The sequence below is a fragment of the Amia ocellicauda genome, chromosome 3 (genome assembly GCF_036373705.1).
Source record: "Amia ocellicauda isolate fAmiCal2 chromosome 3, fAmiCal2.hap1, whole genome shotgun sequence".
In the NCBI taxonomy this organism is placed as follows: Eukaryota; Metazoa; Chordata; class Actinopteri; order Amiiformes; family Amiidae; genus Amia; species Amia ocellicauda.
In genome coordinates, this window is record NC_089852.1 from 36,983,635 (window position 1) to 37,002,085 (window position 18,451).

Here is an 18,451-nt window from a genome sequence, read left to right on the forward strand (position 1 = left end):
TGGGTGAAAGTGTCAGTTAGACACCGGTGACAGAGCAATGCATGTCAGTCTGTGTCAATCCCCGGCCAAAGTCGAACATGTTTCCTTAAATCTGCAGAAAGAAAAGTGTTAGAAATTGCCTTTGAACTTTATACATTATAAGCTATAGACATGAACTTTTTTACAATTACTGTTTGTATGTAATGGCAACTTTCATAATCCAAAAACAAACGTAAATTAATTCATACAATTACTTCACTTTGAAACACTTATATTTCCAGCCCAGCTATTGCCTGTTTCCCATTGATCGTTACAACTCAAAGGAACTTTTCTGTGTTTTTGTTTTTATTTTTATATTTTATTTTGCTTGTGTTCTGCTACTTTGATACCACTTTCTATTATTGATTGACTGATTGACTGGTGTATGCACTCAAACACATACTTGTTCAAAGTTATACACTGTGTTGCTTTGGTTCAGCTAATAGTCTATGGGTCCCAAGAATGCAAACCATTTGCATGACCAGCACTGTAATTCAGAGCAAATACATGGGAGAAAAGGCACATGCTCTCTGTTTGATCAAATTTTAAAAATACATTAGACTTATTAATGTCTTTTTTTACTTTTTATAACTATCTCTGGATTACTTGAAACTAATTAAAGACTCATACAACTGCAATTTATACATGTATTCACTTTGAAAATCTACCTCTTTTAAAGTAAGTATGATTAACTGATCATATACATTTTATGAATGAACTGCTTTATCTCAGCCACATCAATGAAGTCCACACAGTATTACATGTATTAATCATCACATGAGGCGCAGCAGCACACACTTAAAAAAACTGCAGTTTCCTTTGGACTTTATTTCTTATAAAACAGCATTTGTTAATTATTTTTTCTACAGCAAAGTTTTTCTTCATCTCTTTCCAAGACAAATTGTACATCATACGCAATTTTCAAGGAACCATAAAGAAAAATTAATACAGACTTTTAAAGTTACAATTTTAATGAGTGCTCTGTTTTCCAAAGTATTTGAATGAGAATTATTAATTTGGAAATCTCTTAATGATTAAAGGAGATGGCCTCCTCTACAGAAAAACACAAAGATGAGAGGCACACAAGGTATATAAGTTAAAGTATTAGGCTTCATCTCATATGATTCTATCAATTTCAGAAATCCATATTTTTATTTCACTTCAGTTAAAGCTAAAATATATTTGTTACTGTGAATTTAAATCCTGGTCTTAGGTTTTTAGATGAAATTGGTTGAAGTTTATTGTCATTTATCAAATAGAGAGGCAGAGTGTTTTATGTCAAAATGTAAAAATCCATATTGTGTAGAATTAAATCTCCACTGATGCACAATTTGTTAATTAGACCTGATAAGCTAAGTTCTAAACTTATTCACTTACTCATTAATTAAACAGCTGAAAGATTAATAGCCTTTTTTTCAAATGTTTCTTACTTATCATTGAAATTCCCCAAATGTGGCTGAAAATTCACCTTGTCTAATAATGCATTCACACAGAGTGCTCAATTATTTAACACAAGTCTATTCATTCCCATATTAAATCATCTGCTAAATTCCTCAGACCATGAATCTTTATCATGAATCCCAATAGAGCCCCCCTTTATATATATATATATATATATATATATATATATATATATATATATATATATATATATATATATATACAGTGGGGGAAAAAAGTATTTGATCCCCTGCTGATTTTGTACATTTGCCCACTGACAAAGAAATGATCAGTCTATAATTTTAATGGTAGGTGTATTTTAACAGTGAGAGACAAACAACAAAATCCAGAAAAATGCATTTCAAAAAAGTTATAAATTGATTTGCATGTTAAAGAGGGAAATAAGTATTTGACCCCTTCGACTTAGTACTTGGTGGCAAAACCCTTGTTGGCAATCACAGAGGTCAGACGTTTCTTGTAGTTGCCCACCAGGTTTGCACACATCTCAGGAGGGATTTTGTCCCACTCCTCTTTGCAGATCCTCTCCAAAGTCATTAAGGTTTCGAGGCTGACATTTGGCAACTCGAACCTTCAGCTCCCTCCACAGATTTTCTATGGGATTAAGGTCTGGAGACTGGCTAGGCCACTCCAGGACCTTAATGTGCTTCTTCTTGAGCCACTCCTTTGTTGCCTTGGCTGTGTGTTTTGGGTCATTGTCATGCAGGAATACCCATCCACGACTCATTTTCAATGCCCTGGCTGAGGGAAGGAGGTTCTCACCCAAGATTTGACGGTACATGGCCCCGTCCATCGTCCCTTTGATGCAGTGCAGTTGTCCTGTCCCGTTGCAGAAAAACACCCCCAAAGCATAATGTTTCACCTCCATGTTTGACGGTGGGGATGGTGTTCTTGGGGTCATTCCTCCTCCTCCAAACACGGCGAGTTGAGTTGATGCCAAAGAGCTAGATTTTGGTCTCATCTGACCACAACATTTTCACCCAGTTCTCCTCTGAATCATTCAGATGTTGGCAAACTTCAGATGGGCCTGTACATGTGCTTTCTTGAGCAGGGGGACCTTGCGGGCGCTGCAGGATTTCAGTCTTTCATGGCATAGTGTGTTACCAATTGTTTTCTTGGTGACTATGGTCCCAGCTGCCTTGAGATCATTAACAAGATCCTCCCGTGTAGTTCTGGGCTGATTCCTCACCGTTCTCATGATCATTGAAACTCCATGAGGTGAGATCTTGCGTGGAGCCCCAGACCGAGGGAGACTGACAGTTATTTTGTGTTTCTTCCATTTGCGAATAATCGCACCAACTGTTGTCACCTTCTCACCAAGCTGCTTGGCGATGGTCTTGTAGCCCATTCCAGCCTTGTGTAGGTCTACAATCTTGTCCCTGACATCCTTGGACAGCTCTTTGGTCTTGGCCATGGTGGAGAGTTTGGAATCTGATTGATTGATTGCTTCTGTGGACAGGTGTCTTTTATACAGGTAACGAGCTGAGATTAGGAGCACTCCCTTTAAGAGAGAGCTCCTAGTCTCAGCTCGTTACCTGTATAAAAGACACCTGGGAGCCAGAAATCTTGCTGATTGATAGGGGATCAAATACTTATTTCCCTCATTAACATGCAAATCAATTTATAACTTTTTTGAAATGTGTTTTTCTGGATTTTTTTGCTGTTACTCTGTCTCTCAGTGTTAAAATACACCTACCATTAAAATTATAGACTGATCATTTCTTTGTCAGTGGGCAAACGTACAAAATCAGCAGGGGATCAAATACTTTATTCCCTCACTGTATATATATATATATATATATATATATATATATATATATATATATATATATATATATATGTAGCAGCAACAGCCTTTGCTGATATTTAAGTAATTTAGATAAAATTCCACTTTTGAAATGAAAGACTTATTTCAAGTTATCATCAATGCATCCAAGTCCTATTCTTTAAATCACTAAATGCAATTTGAAGCCAAATATTTAAACCTTGCTATATGGTTTTAATAGTCCCCACAAATCATCATAGTCTGGTACATGTGTTTTGCCTGTTTTTTTTTCCATTTCAACTCCCTCCCATAAAACGAGTAGATTGAAATAGGATGTACACACTCCAGGATTAATTCAACAGCATATTTATCTCCTGAAACCCAGGCATGCAGTGTTGGAATTTGATTATGGATGTGTTAGTAGGTGTTGGGTGATATAAAAAAAATCATGTTGAAATCATAAAATATTGCTGCCCCCACCACACACACAACCGCCACAAAATAACGGGTGCATCACAGGAATTCACAAATGGTTAATATTTAGGGCAGATTAGCGAGGATTATTGCATCACTTAGGGGTATGTCCTTTATCCTTTAATCGTTTTGAGATAAAAAGCTTTGGCATTAGGGGTGATTCTGAAGGGACAAATGCTGGCTTTCCAGCCATGTTAAGTGTACATCTCCATGGTTATTCTGTGAGATTTAGATTTCAAATGCCATGTGCTTTTATCAAATTAAGCGGTCAACTTTTACTACCCGATGCATCAGATTTAGACATACAAACCAGAAGTATAATTGAATTATGTCCACAAGACATTTTATTTTCTGACTGAATATAATGTAGATGAGTCACTGGACTACCACATATGGTAATTTTAATAAATTGAATGATAAAGCACTTCAGTTGAAGATCTTATTGTGACATTGAGATTCTTACCTTTCTTCCAGATTAAATGTTTTGTCTTTGGTTATATAACCTATGCTGTTCAGTGAAGATGCTGCTTCTGTGAATTCTGTCATCGTGTCCAATGGTCAAGCTGTTGTGTTCCGATTGTAAGAAAATTCAAGCATGTCCTCTAATCATCATCATCTAGACAATGGCAATGCTAAACCCTTCCCCTTCCATAGAAGTTGGAAGGGAGTGTTGGGTGGTTGTATTTTTCTGGGAGCATGATTTTTCAACAGCCTTCACTGCTGCATAGGAGCAATCATGCTATGTGTTGGCATGGCAACAGATCTGTCTGCAGGGCCTATAGTCATCTGCATAGACCCGAACGCAACCGTGTACAGGACGAGCACATGGGTGAGTCTGAGCACAGCGTGAAGACATTCAAATAGACCATCATCTACACAACTATTTCATTTCATTCCTGCAACCCCACAGGATAAAAAAATACATGCTACTCCTCAAAAGAAGGATGCGTTCGATATGACATCCCATTATGAGCAATTAGGTGCCCTCTTTATATTATAAAAGACTCCTGTCAACAAAACAAGTGAGGTGAGATTGGCACTGGCTCTACTCAGTTTAATTATTGCCTCCTCAGAATGGGGAATGTGGTGCTTGTAAGAGCACAGGAGCAAATTGTGGCCCAGCTCCTAGAATTTTAATGACCACACAAATTCCACCGCTCGATATATTAGAAAGGCTTTTCTTTCTTTCTCTTTTTTCCCCAGAGAACACAGTGTTGTCAATTAAGCTGTTTTAGAGAATTCATGTCATGAACATTCCCTATTTAGAAAAAAGCATCTTCAGTGCAGGAAAGGGGTGTATTAAAAGGACATTTTGCACATCACAATCTACAGCCAGGACACATCATCTGTCATTTTAATGAGGCATTCCTCCCAAACAAATACATGCACAGCACCTGCACAGAAGTGGTTTAGTCATATGCATTGATTTCTGTTCTGGGGTTCATAATAATGCACTGCAATTGTGCTAGTTTATATTAGCCTGTTAGAACAGAGCACTGCAGTTCCCTGTATATCTTTCGTACGGTAATCACCTCTCCATACACAACACAATAGAATTGGATTCATGTTCAGGACCATCATTTGTATCCGTGTTCAATTGTTTTCTTTCAGATAAACTAAGGTTAATTGAATGGTGTCCTAGGACAACTAATCAAACCTGTGAATCTCAATGTGGTGCAGTCACTTTAGATTCTCCTCACAGAAGCTGCTATTCATTGCAGACCCTAATGAAAGCCATTTCCAAGGTATGCTGAATGTTTACAACGAGTGTGGCGCCCTTTTGTTCTATGGTTAATGAACAATCTATTTGTCTTCAGCAGTACGGCCGAAAAGCAGCCCAATCTCTTCATGAGACAGAGAATTAGCATGTGGAGTCTGTTTCTTTTCCGCAGTTAAAAAAGTACTTTTATGATTACAGTCCTGATTAGTTTTTAGATATTAGTTATTTAATAACTGTACAGACTGTGTGTAATAGAAGCAGCTTAATTATCCTGATGACTTTTTTGATTCTTCTTTGTTTAATATTTAAACTATATTTTTAGAGAAACTGTGTCATGTTCTAGAAACTGTGATCTAAATAGATGGGTTTCTGCTTCTGGGGAATCTGACAGATTTGTCAAGATGCCAGATTTCATGTAGTGTAAAAGTGAATTGGGCTCCCTAGGACAGTTTCCAGAGGAAGACAGTTTTGTATGGTCAAATATACTGAAATGCAACGGCCCAGAGAAACCTGATCAATAGAGGGATCTGTCATAATGATTTGCTGTTAATTACTTGATGTTTCACTGAATAATCTTTTTTTTTCTAGCTTCATAATTTAAAGATAGTTAGATAGATAGATTTAAAAGTATCTGATGAGACCTTTTTAGCATTATGATGGGAAAATATATCATGTATTTTATATCATATTACAACACAGAATAAATCAGGGAGGTGGCTCATTTACAAGTTGTTAAAGGACAAAGTAAAATGTATTTCACATAAGCATTGTCCGAATAATTTTATGGTGAAAAGTTAAGGAATGCTAGTGTTAATAACTTCAAAATTGAAAAAGAAAAATGTAGCTACCATCCACATTCATCATTTTCAGGGCAATATGTTTTAGTTCCCAGTACAGTATTGTGGCTCGTGTCAAGCCAATTGGAATATATGGTGTTTATCTGAGTATTTATCATACCACATCACATATATGTACACTCACCTAAAGGATTATTAGGAACACCATACTAATACTGTGTTTGACCCCCTTTCGCCTTCAGAACTGCCTTAATTCTACGTGGCATTGATTCAACAAGGTGCTGAAAGCATTCTTTAGAAATGTTGGCCCATATTGATAGGATAGCATCTTGCAGTTGATGGAGATTTGTGGGATGCACATCCAGGGCACGAAGCTCCCGTTCCACCACATCCCAAAGATGCTCTATTGGGTTGAGATCTGGTGACTGTGGGGGCCAGTTTAGTACAGTGAACTCATTGTCATGTTCAAGAAACCAATTTGAAATGATTCGACCTTTGTGACATGGTGCATTATCCTGCTGGAAGTAGCCATCAGAGGATGGGTACATGGTGGTCATAAAGGGATGGACATGGTCAGAAACAATGCTCAGGTAGGCCGTGGCATTTAAACGATGCCCAATTGGCACTAAGGGGCCTAAAGTGTGCCAAGAAAACATCCCCCACACCATTACACCACCACCACCAGCCTGCACAGTGGTAACAAGGCATGATGGATCCATGTTCTCATTCTGTTTACGCCAAATTCTGACTCTACCATCTCAACAGAAATCGAGACTCATCAGACCAGGTAACATTTTTCCAGTCTTCAACTGTCCAATTTTGGTGAGCTTGTGCAAATTGTAGCCTCTTTTTCCTATTTGTAGTGGAGATGAGTGGTACCCGGTGGGGTCTTCTGCTGTTGTAGCCCATCCACCTCAAGGTTGTATGTGTTGTGGCTTCACAAATGCTTTGCTGCATACCTCGGTTGTAACGAGTGGTTATTTCAGTCAAAGTTGCTCTTCTATCAGCTTGAATCAGTCGGCCCATTCTCCTCTGACCTCTAGCATCAACAAGGCATTTTCGCCCACAGGACTGCCGCATACTGGATGTTTTTCCCTTTTCACACCATTCTTTGTAAACCCTAGAAATGGTTGTGCGTGAAAATCCCAGTAACTGAGCAGATTGTGAAATACTCAGACCGGCCCGTCTGGCACCAACAACCATGCCACGCTCAAAATTGCTTAAATCACCTTTCTTTCCCATTCAGACATTCAGTTTGGAGTTCAGGAGATTGTCTTGACCAGGACCACACCCCTAAATGCATTGAAGCAACTGCCATGTGATTGGTTGGTTAGATAATTGCATTAATGAGAAATTGAACAGGTGTTCCTAATAATCCTTTAGGTGAGTGTGTGTGTATATATATATATATATATATATGAAGCCCTTCAGTAGTTCTACTCAAACTAGTCACCCAATAAACAACATGTCATATGTATTGAATATATTTAATTGCACCCCGTGGAATGGAGCATTACCTACATCTTACACTTCTCTACAAACTGTCTCCAAATAATATATATTTCCTTAAGGTCCCCTAAGAAATGGTTCTTCCCTTCAAATGGTGTAGCTGTCATCTAATTGATTGAAGAAGACTTTGTTCTCAGAGTCGGCTCCCTGGAGGAAAGCAAAAAAACAAGGATTACCCCATCAATCTCCGCTCCCTAGACAGCCCTGCTCTGCCATTGCTTATCCATCGCAACCACCCTGGACGCTGCTGGCAAGCGCTTTCAATTTTTATGTATATATAAAAATATATAATACATATGATTTGTCCTAAAGTGTCCTTCTGATTCATTTTCAAATTTTCAAAATCGTAATAGGCTTCACGTCATGGACTATGTGACCTTTACTGTTTATTACTGTATTTTTATATGTATATTCAATTAGGAAGAGTGTCAGATACTCTCATATATACCTTGGTCTGGCAGGAACATGTCGAATGTGAAAAAAAGACTAGTAAACACTTGTCTCTGTCTGAACTTTAACAATAAACACAGTGGAAAATGAATGTTTTCCATGATATAATTTACAGTGACAGGCCTTGCTTTTCTTTTTGCTTTCAAATGTGACAGCCGATGGGTCTAAGTTTATTATGGTGGCTACTTTTGTTTTTCCTGTATAATTAAAACATGCACAAAGTAATCCATTAAATTGTCGCTTTGTGTGGGTTTAACTTACTCCAATTTTCAAGGGATGGGAGGTATATGGCTTTTTTGATGTCTCATGTTTTTGACCTCAACTAAATGATCAAATATCATGCATCCCAGCACCTTAAACACAAAGAACATTTATTTAATAGTGTTGCCAAAGTAGTACTGAACATGTACTGTTATTGTGTGTTCACATGTGACTTTTACAGCACGTTATCACTGGAACTCACTAACCCTACAAATAAGCTTGTAAATATACTCACATTATGCATTGATAGTTAGGGATTCTTAAAAAAATAAGATGAATGATAATGAATGCACAACACATGCACTTGATATTGTTTAAAATGAATTAATTATTTAAGACAGTTGGTGCAATGGGGCTGCTGCTCCGAGCCTCCTGCTCAGACTAAACAGCCCTGGCTGTGTCAATGGAAACTGTCAGGATATTATAGACTCCATCACTACACCTTCAACACCCAGCCTTTATTTCTACATACACTTTCATTACAGAGAGGCTCTAGGAGTGCTGTTACAACAAAGGTATCGAAGAGAGCAGAGCAGATTGAAACTGACGACTAGCCAAAGAAGTGCAGGAACCAACAGAGATGATTAAGCAATGAAATGCAAATCATAACAAGTCACACACAGTTGTGGATAGGGCAGAGCTTCAATTAAATTCAGTTCAATTCACACATTTTCTGTTGTATGAGTAATTTGATGATGTATACTACATTTAATTTTGTTTTCAGTTAATTAAATTTACAAAAATGTATACACATTAATGTTATACATATTGTATACACCATTCAGTATTTTTGTTACTATACAGACACCATCACAACCATGAAGAAAGGAAACTTTCAGTTTTTGAAATCCTGAAATTCTGAAATCACTTGCTATACCCCTGATGGATTTTCCTCTTAGAGTTGTGCACCTATTTCCTATCATCTGCTATCTGTAGTTAACCACTGGTAGAACGTGTAAAACTCCACATGGTATTAATTATTTGAGTGCATAGGGCTCGTTTAGTTTCCGCCTTTGTTGATTTGTGTGGTGATCTGAATGTCTTTGCTCCTCGTTTGTTTGCCACGTGTATTGCACCAGTATTGTGGTGGAGAGTGAGAAGGCAGTCTTCAGTGTGAGAAAATCCTTTGCTGCCAAAGTCTGGCGAGAACAGTACGCAAATGTACTGTTCGCTTCCTAAGGGATTGGCTTGATTTCTGTGTATTTAATGTTTTACAGATGGTCTCCTGTTTTGATGACTCAGTTCAGTAGAAATGGATTAACTTAAAAAAAAAAAAATCTGCATGTTATTCTCTGTTGGGTTTGTGTAGAATATCAGAGCCAACACAGGGATTTTGCGTACATTGTAGGTACCAGTATCTTGGTAACTGTTGTTTCCCCTGACATTCTAGCATCACATATTATCTCAATAAATGTAATAAATATGAAGATTAACAGTTGAGTAGTTAAAGCAATCTGTTTGAGTGGCGGTTAGAGTTCCTTTATTATATCAGCAAATACCCCAGATTGTCCTTGTCTCTCCCATCTGTCCTTAACTTACTGTACTTTCCAAGGAGAACCCAGTCAGTTTCAAATTATTATCGTCCATAGACACAATAATGCTTCATATGTAAATCATTTCTTAATCATTCTTCATTTTTGCAAGTGAATTATGTTTGAGATCTCTATTATACGTGTGTATTGGAATGGTTATTTTTCCAGAAACCAAGCAATACAACTCCTATTCCTAGTCTAACTACATTCCTGGAGAAGGGATTATGTTCAGACATGTTTGTTCGATGTTTGCTCATTCAGTTTAGGATTCTGACACAGCATGTGGGTCTGAACAAGCCCAAACGCCAAAGCAACCCATGCTCTAGCAGTCTCCCTGCAGGATGTTTATCACAGTTTGCATATTTTGGGAAGTTATAAGCATATCTATATTTTCCCCTGCAAAGAGATTTCAGATTACTTTTCCGCTTCTGAATCCTTTAAAAATGATGAGTGGCTTGTCAACACACAATGAGTCTAATTAGTTCAGCAGAATTGGAGTCTCTTTTAAGAGCACAATGTTAGCAGAACGGTACCGCCGTGACAGAGTTCCTCACAATGTGTAACATCTATATGTTCCATCCCATTGGTTTTTAACCTTGGTCATGTATCATTACAGCAAAGCAAGCATCCATCTGACTCAGTTTCTTGCAGCATTACTAATTATCCCCTGAGCTGTAATTTGACAGTCACGTAGTGCCATCCATTGTTTTCCACTATGTCTCGTCTAAGTAACACAGAGACGTCGAGAGGAAGTGAAGCGTAACTTCTGTCTCCTTTCTACTTCTTTGGGGAGGGGGGGCGGGGGGGTAAAAGAATTAGAGGGTAATGAAGCGTGTCTGGGAGAAAGGAAAGCTGTACGTGAAAATTAAATGAACAGCTGCTACCAGGAGTTGCCTCCCTATCATTGTTCAAAGCCTGCTGTTTGGGAGTGCGCAAGACATCACCGGAAAGAGTGCAGATGTACCGAGACCTCGAGGAGATGTAGGCAGATTTTGACGTGAGGATTTGAACAGCTCCTGTGATCATAAACAGTTCTTGAAATCTGCATTCCAGTAACCAGTGACAGTCCCGGACACCAGTACAGTGTTTTACAACCTTTTCAAGCCCAAGACACACATTAAAACAAAACTTATTTCAGTGTGAAACCTCAGGGTATTCTCATGTATCGAGTTCTGGTAGCCTTATTTATTTAATAAATATTAATTTTTTTATGACGTGTGTCTTCTGAAACACATCTGAAATGTGAAAATCTTATAATGGAAAATTAGGGGTATCCTAATTACATCCTCCTGATGGAATACAATAGGTTACAGTTAAAGGTCTTTCCTTTCTGCATAACAGTTAGGAGCTAATTCATTGCAATTCCTATATTAACTGAAGATTTGGTCAAAATAAATAAATAGGCACAATAAAATTATATGTACAATCAAAAATCTCAAGACTTGACCAAGTTAAATTTCAATTGGGATATGGATTATCTTATTACTACTTTTAAGATTTTTAGACAGCATTTGTATAGCATCATTTTTTAGAGTCATTTAGCTAAATTATGCAATAAAATACATTTAAGTAATCAAATAAGGCTACATATTTTGATCTGTGCTAGAAATAGGGTTTGATTCCTCAATAAACGTAGGCTCTTGTTAAAAGTTGCTTTTCTACTGACTTAACAGAATTGGCTGCATATTTATATCAGCTTAGCTTGAATTTTTGGTATTGTCTAGCAGGGGTGTAATGGTATGCAAAAGTCACAGTTCGGTACATACCTCAGATTTTAAGTAAGAGTTTGGTACGATTTTGATACAGTGGGAAAAAAGACATGCAAAACATAACATTTATTTTTTTTCAGCTTCACCTGAATTTAGTGGAGCAGTCATACCTTGTACTCAGATTAATGATATTCTCAGGTTTTTTTTTCAGAAAAATTAATTTGTCTACATTGTCTACAGAAAGGGCAGATCTGCTGGCACTAACAATGTCTCCTGCAGTTGAAAAAACCCTCTCGCTCAGGACAGAGGTACCAGGTACAGCAAGGTAGTGCTTTGCCAATATGCCAATATGAGGCTGATGCCTCGGATAAGTCATGGACAACTACAGCTTGTGCTTGTTTATAAAGGTCTGGTATCACTTGCCGGCTGAAATACGGGTGAGAGATCTGTTGTGATAAAAACACCTATGGCTTTAGTTATTGCTTTTGCCCACTCTGAATTAGCAGAGAGAGGTTGCTTAAATGCCACGGGGAGCAGGGTTTGCACTGCACTCTGTTTTCTCCTTGTACCAGTGATATTCACATGTGGATAATGCTGTCTCAAATGAGTAATCATGTTCGACGTACATACCCGATTTCAGTATAACAATGCCGGCACTTATCCACTTGTCTTTGCCCATTGCCACTGTAGTAATTTTCCCAAACAGGAGACCTGAAGGATACGGGAGGGTCCTCAAGCTCTGGCTTGTTGTTTGCAGTCACCATATTTATTTACGAGGCTGCATCACATGTGCTAGGCTACTTCAATTGCTAAGTTAGGGCTCCAAGATCCGTCTCCGGGGGAAACTCGGAGTTTACAATTTTAGTTCCGCACATAAAACAGTAACTTGCGTGGTTAAAACTAGACTATATTCATTCAGATCACAACGCGTACCAAACCGAACGTCCTGTACCGAATGGTATGGTACGGATACGTATACCATTACACCCCTATTGTCTAAGGTTTGGTACATTTGGCAGGTACTCATGTGATACGATGGTGTATAGTGTAAGCTCTCTCCTGTTGACACTGCAATCGCGGCCTTTCTAAATCTAGATCAGAATTTAGTCTCTGCTGTTTTATAGCTCCCTCTTTGCTCCGACGCAGCGGCCTGGAATTGCATAATGACTGCAATTTAAAGTAAATTACTGTGCTGCTCGTCATGCAAGGGACAAGGCATAGAAATATCAGCTCTAAATGTATACATCTTGCTCAATCCTGACAGCTTAATGAATGACAACCCAGAACTATTACACAAAGGGGAAAGTTTTTGAAATGTGCCTCAAACCCAAAAAGTGTCGACTTTATTCATGTTTACTGTCAATGCAATTAGATTTGAATGAAGACATTATGGGTGCTTTTTGTTTGAAAGAACTGTGGTCTTTATAAATGCTTGGCTACCCAATCCATGTAAGTTTTTATTTTACTTTTCCCTTAAATAAATGACACTTACAATGTATAATCAATGTATTAGCGAGGAGCATAAAGTGCAATGTTTTGTATTTCCTTAAAAATGAATTTTTGTTTGTAAATAATGGTCCTCAAAATTAATTGGGACAAATGGTCCCTTCTCCTTTGAAATATATAGTCTTTCTAATAGTCTTTCTTATTTGTTTCCACTCTCAAGTATCGGTCAGGATTTACTGCTGTGTTGGACATCATTTCTCAAATTCAATATGACCCATTGAAAATATCTATTTAATCCAGTGTCTGAGGTTTAATGATATTTCTGGAACCATCTCATTAGGATAGGTGTGACTATTAAAGACCTCATGGATGCTCCCAGTCACATTCCCAGTGGCTTGGTTAATTATCAATCAGTCATTACTGAAATTATTACCTGCAGCATCTAATATGAATGTTCAGAATTGCATTTTGTGAACTTTCCTGCATGACAAACATATAAGTTGTGTTTTTTTGTAATAGATGTGATATGAGCTTTTGACAAGAAAAAAATATTTAAATAAAGTAGGATCTACATTTTGTATTATGTGTTATCTCCATGCGATTGCTCAGAATTATACTAAGCCTTGGCAATAGTGACCTGTGTAGCAGTTATACCCTCTATTTCTATGTGTTTAGAGCTCACACTGTAAGGTGTCTTTGATTTGTAATGTCTTTGTCGGGGCTTAAACATCCCCAAAACAGAAAGTAATTGATAATCAATTACCCTTTGCAGCGTATCTGTTAATCTAATCAATACAACTTTGTGGAAGTTTCATCCAAAAGATTAAAACATCTGACCTAAATACAAATAACAAGTCATGCCTGTTTGTGCTGCCCTATATTAAGGATGTTATTTATTTCTGTCATATTGTATTATATTTTCCATTTGTGCATCTATCTAATCATATTTTATAAAGGTTTATTGATCATTTATACATTTTGAATGCTTCCTGTGTTATAAACTATTTACTAATAATGTATTAATGACACCTTAATCTAAACTGTTTTTAATTATGGTGTTCTGTTTTAACGTGCTTTGAACAGCTGAAAACAAGTAATTATCTGGGGGGCATTTAAACTTTCCACCAGAATATTTCTTTATGATTTCATCACTGGGTGGGGTAGAAAGTGATTGGCTAAGGATGTAGCTAACACTATGGGATAGTTACATTTATTGCATTACAATTGAGTGCAGCTTTTACCGTGATTATGGACATGATTGATCTGAAGTAGAGTGTAGTTTTTCTTAATTGTACATATCAGGGTAGTGAAACGTGTTGGGAGAAAATGGTGTTCCAATGATTATGGCCTACAGTAAGTATGTGTCATAATAATGGTACACATTCCTGTTCATGCATTTCTAAACCCTGGTTGTATTAATTTCCATTAGAAAGGAGACAAAAAATGAATACATTGTATATGCATTCACTATCCCTGACCGCGTTAGTCAATTATGCTGTGTTACCAACTTAAAAGTATTTCTGTCTCTTTGTGTCTTGTTTTCAATTACAAAATTCTGTCTTGACAAGGTTGACGAGAATTTCCATTGCCTTTTTTACCATCTTTCCCTTTTCATGCCTTGAATCAAGTGTGATGCAATCGATTGTGGATTACTTTATGTTTGGAACAAGGTTGACAGGTCTAATCTGGAAAATGCATGTTCTCCAAAGAGATAGTTGAGTATTTACTATGCTACACACAGATTCTTGCCCTCTCCCTGTTGAAACTCTACAGATTACTCAATAACAGATAAACCATTAATAGCTGGATAGAAGCTATGGCACCACCATGTCGTCTGGACTGTGGCATCTCCAGATTTGAAGAGCAGCCTCATGTTGTACAACAGAAGAAGTAACAAACCAGCACCTTGAGAAGAGTCCTTGGGCATAGAGGATATGCAGACTGTTGATATCGGTTTCAAATCCACCGTCTGCATTGTAATATTAGACAGTTCCAACAGTGTCAAGTGTCCTAAGGTAAGGAAAGGCCTTACAAATGGGTACATTATGTACAATGAACCACTTTGCTTTAAATAGCAAGACTGGCAGATCCAGTAGGGAACACTTTCAGAATTAATCATTCATAAAAAAAGATGACAGGAATTCAAAATACAACTACTGACTTATTTACCCTGAACGTCGGCACTGTTGATCTCTGTTATGTTGTCTTGGCCCCTAAGGCTGTGAGTCCTGGAATTCTTTCTGTCAGGATGGGTTAGTTCAATTTCCACTCACACACGCGCAAATTGTTGCAGTTGGTGTTTGCAGCCTTTAGGGAGAAGTGCATGATCTGACGCTGCACCCGAATACAGGGGGGTATTTCAGAGCACTAACACCTGTAAGGTAACCAGCTGCTCGTTTCATGGCTGTATGATTTAAAATGGATTAATGTTGATTTTTAGCATTAGCTAACAGATGGGATAGGATTCAGACACAACGGCATAATACAGATATGGTATTTTTTGGGGGCACCCCGCAGATGACCCTGCTTGGTAGTACCATATTAGAGATTTTGTAACCATGGTAGGGTTAAAATTAAGAATTTTGCTGTTCAGTCTTGGCTGGGGGCAGGGTTGATATTGTATCACACCCAACATGTAACAATATTCTCCATTGTTAAGGTATTAGGTAATAGGTAAAGGCCAAGATAGAGGGATATGAAGGAGTAATTTAAGATGAAACATGTATTCCCTGACAAGCTGCTCAAACACAACTGTAATTACAGTCTTTGCATGGGGACAGAAAAACAATATCTGCACCCAGGACAAAGGATCTCTGTTTCCTGATGTTGAAAGAGTGAAGAGAAAGTTACAGATGTTACTCTGTGTCCCAAGTGACCAAGTCCTTCATCTCTGCAGTCTGTGCCACTCTGAGCTCAGCTGTCTATAGCAGCAAGAGGTGGTCCAACCAGTAATTTGGTGTGAGCCCAAATGAACAGACCCTCCAGTTTGCATATATTAATATTTACAAGCCAAATCTGTACTGCCATGAAACAATCTCTCTGTGGAAAGCTAAATTCTCTCTTACCAATAAAGAAAGAAATCCAGAGGAAGAGATGTTCTTGAATGTTGCAATAAAGCTTATAAAATAAGAAACAGATTTTAATCTTCCCTGTCTAGCCAGAAAAAAGAAATGGATAAGCAGCTGAGTTATAAAATTGAAAACCAGCATCACTTGTTACTACTCATCAATCACAAATGGAAATACATCATCCAAGTTTCTCCTCTTACTTATAATCCCATTTTAGGATTTAGGATTTGTGGATTCTGGGTTTATAGGACTGTATCTTCATTTTTTTTTGTATTTTCCTATATAAACAGTAGGGTTCAAAGAGACATGTATTCATTGAAGTGTAATATTATTTGACACAAGGTTATGATACACAATTGGAATAATTTAATCAAATAAAGCAATTACTTTTGTTTTGTCTTATTTACTTTTAGGTATACTATTTGCAATGGTAAAATCATTAGGTTTATTGATCACTTGATGATAAGATTAGATCATCCAAGAAACATGCATAAAAGGAATGTGGATAGGTAGGAAACTATGCCACACTGAGTTTCTGGTTTCAGCAGGTTAAAATAGGGGGAGTTTCAGAATCTGCAGAATTATGAAAATGCATCCTTTTTCTAATTGTCATAAAGACTGTGAGCTTGCACTAAAATGCATTCCATTTCACAGTTTAAATGAAAATCTAGGATATTAGGCCTTTTAGGATTATAAGGCATTTCAGTCTCATTCTTTTCAGCTTCCTCAGCATTTGCAAGCACAAAGATATGCTTCACATTTTAACATTTCCCTCCATGAAGGAGAGAGAGAAAATGCCATACCATTTCTTCCTGTTACATAAGACTATATCAGTCATGTATATGAGGAGCACACTGAGACACTTTTATTTGCATTTAAAGCACTCGTAACCAGAGCCGGTCTCTTTGAATACATCACATTTCAGTCCAGATTAATTAGCTATTTTCAGGTTCATTGACTACAAACAGCGGCAGACTTTGAATTATGAAATGTTTTAACAAGTCTTTAGTAATTCAATGAGTTCATCACATTTCTCTTCCTTTAAGTGATGCTGTAAGCACAGTGGGTGTTTTTCATGGAAACAAGGTAGAGTTAAATCCAATAACAACGTAATAACATGGCAATAACAATGTGCCTAAAAGAGAATGTGTGTAAGAGACTGAACTACTTCATACTATTCAGAAAAACTGTATATAAATTATTTTTAAATGAAATCATTAACTTCAGATGAAAGACTTTGCAATAAAATTTAATTAGTGGATGTTTTTGTGAACATTCAGGAAATGTTAGCACAATTGTAGAAGAAGCGGAAAGACATACCGCAATCTGCCCAATTTAATTACCATGTTCTTATATTTGCCTTTAATTTAATCCTGTTTATTTGGCATATTTTAATATTAGGAAAAGGGAATGGATTCCATTCCTTTTGTTTGGCGGAACTGCACAGGATTAATTTGCGAAGTCTGATACAAGGTGCCAAGATTTGTTCAGTATCAGTGATCTGAAATAGTCTAACAAGTTGGTCATGGATACAGTTAAGATGCATTACTGGAAAGCTGAAGGAATTTGAGGTACTATTACATTTCAGATAGGCTTTTCATTAATGCTGTTTAAAAAAAATGTATCCACTCCATAAGGCTTTTATTTCTTCCTGCTAAAAATAGGTTATGCTGTCAAAAAAGTACTCAAAGGACAACAATGTATAATTATTTTCAAATATGTTTTCAAGTAATTGCTCTTTTTAATGTGTGTTAACTGTATTTAAATCAGCAATTGTGTGTTACCATACAGACATTCTGCTCATCTAAAACTGCCTTACTTAATCATTTTCATCACCTGGTTGAAAGTGACGTAGAAGACCTTTTCCCTTAAATCAAAGAAGAAACATGCAATGCGATAATTACACTGCCCTAACATGCACCACTGATGTTTCTTTACAATGCTAACATTACAAATTATGGCACTGACATATCATGTTGTTTTCAGGACACTCCTTACTGGAGAGAATGTATTTATCAAACTCTACCACTGGTTATTAAATTATGTCACATTCCGCCAATATTCCAGGGTGCCAAGGCTTACTAGCATTTTTTCTCTTAACTCGTTGAGTGGTGTGAAATACAAATACAACAACAGAAAACCTTAACCACTGTGATCTATTGTTAACTTAAATTTCAAACACTGTCCCGAAGGAATCCTCATTTTGTGATGTGTTTCTTTTTTCTCTGAGACTCAATAAAAAGC

General features: G+C 37.2%; 1 protein-coding gene and 1 long non-coding RNA gene across 2 annotated transcripts in view; one reads left to right on the top strand and one right to left on the bottom strand.

Moving 5' to 3' along the window:
• Positions 1–18,451, top strand: part of grm5b (glutamate receptor, metabotropic 5b) — a 78,403-nt gene that overhangs the window by 27,373 nt on the left and 32,579 nt on the right. The gene's annotated exons all lie outside the window — the stretch shown is intronic.
• Positions 7,704–12,483, bottom strand: LOC136746651 (uncharacterized). The gene is made up of 2 exons (XR_010816418.1): positions 12,324–12,483; positions 7,704–7,888 (listed from the first exon to the last, which is right to left on the bottom strand). It is a non-coding gene; the product is annotated as an uncharacterized LOC136746651 (long non-coding RNA).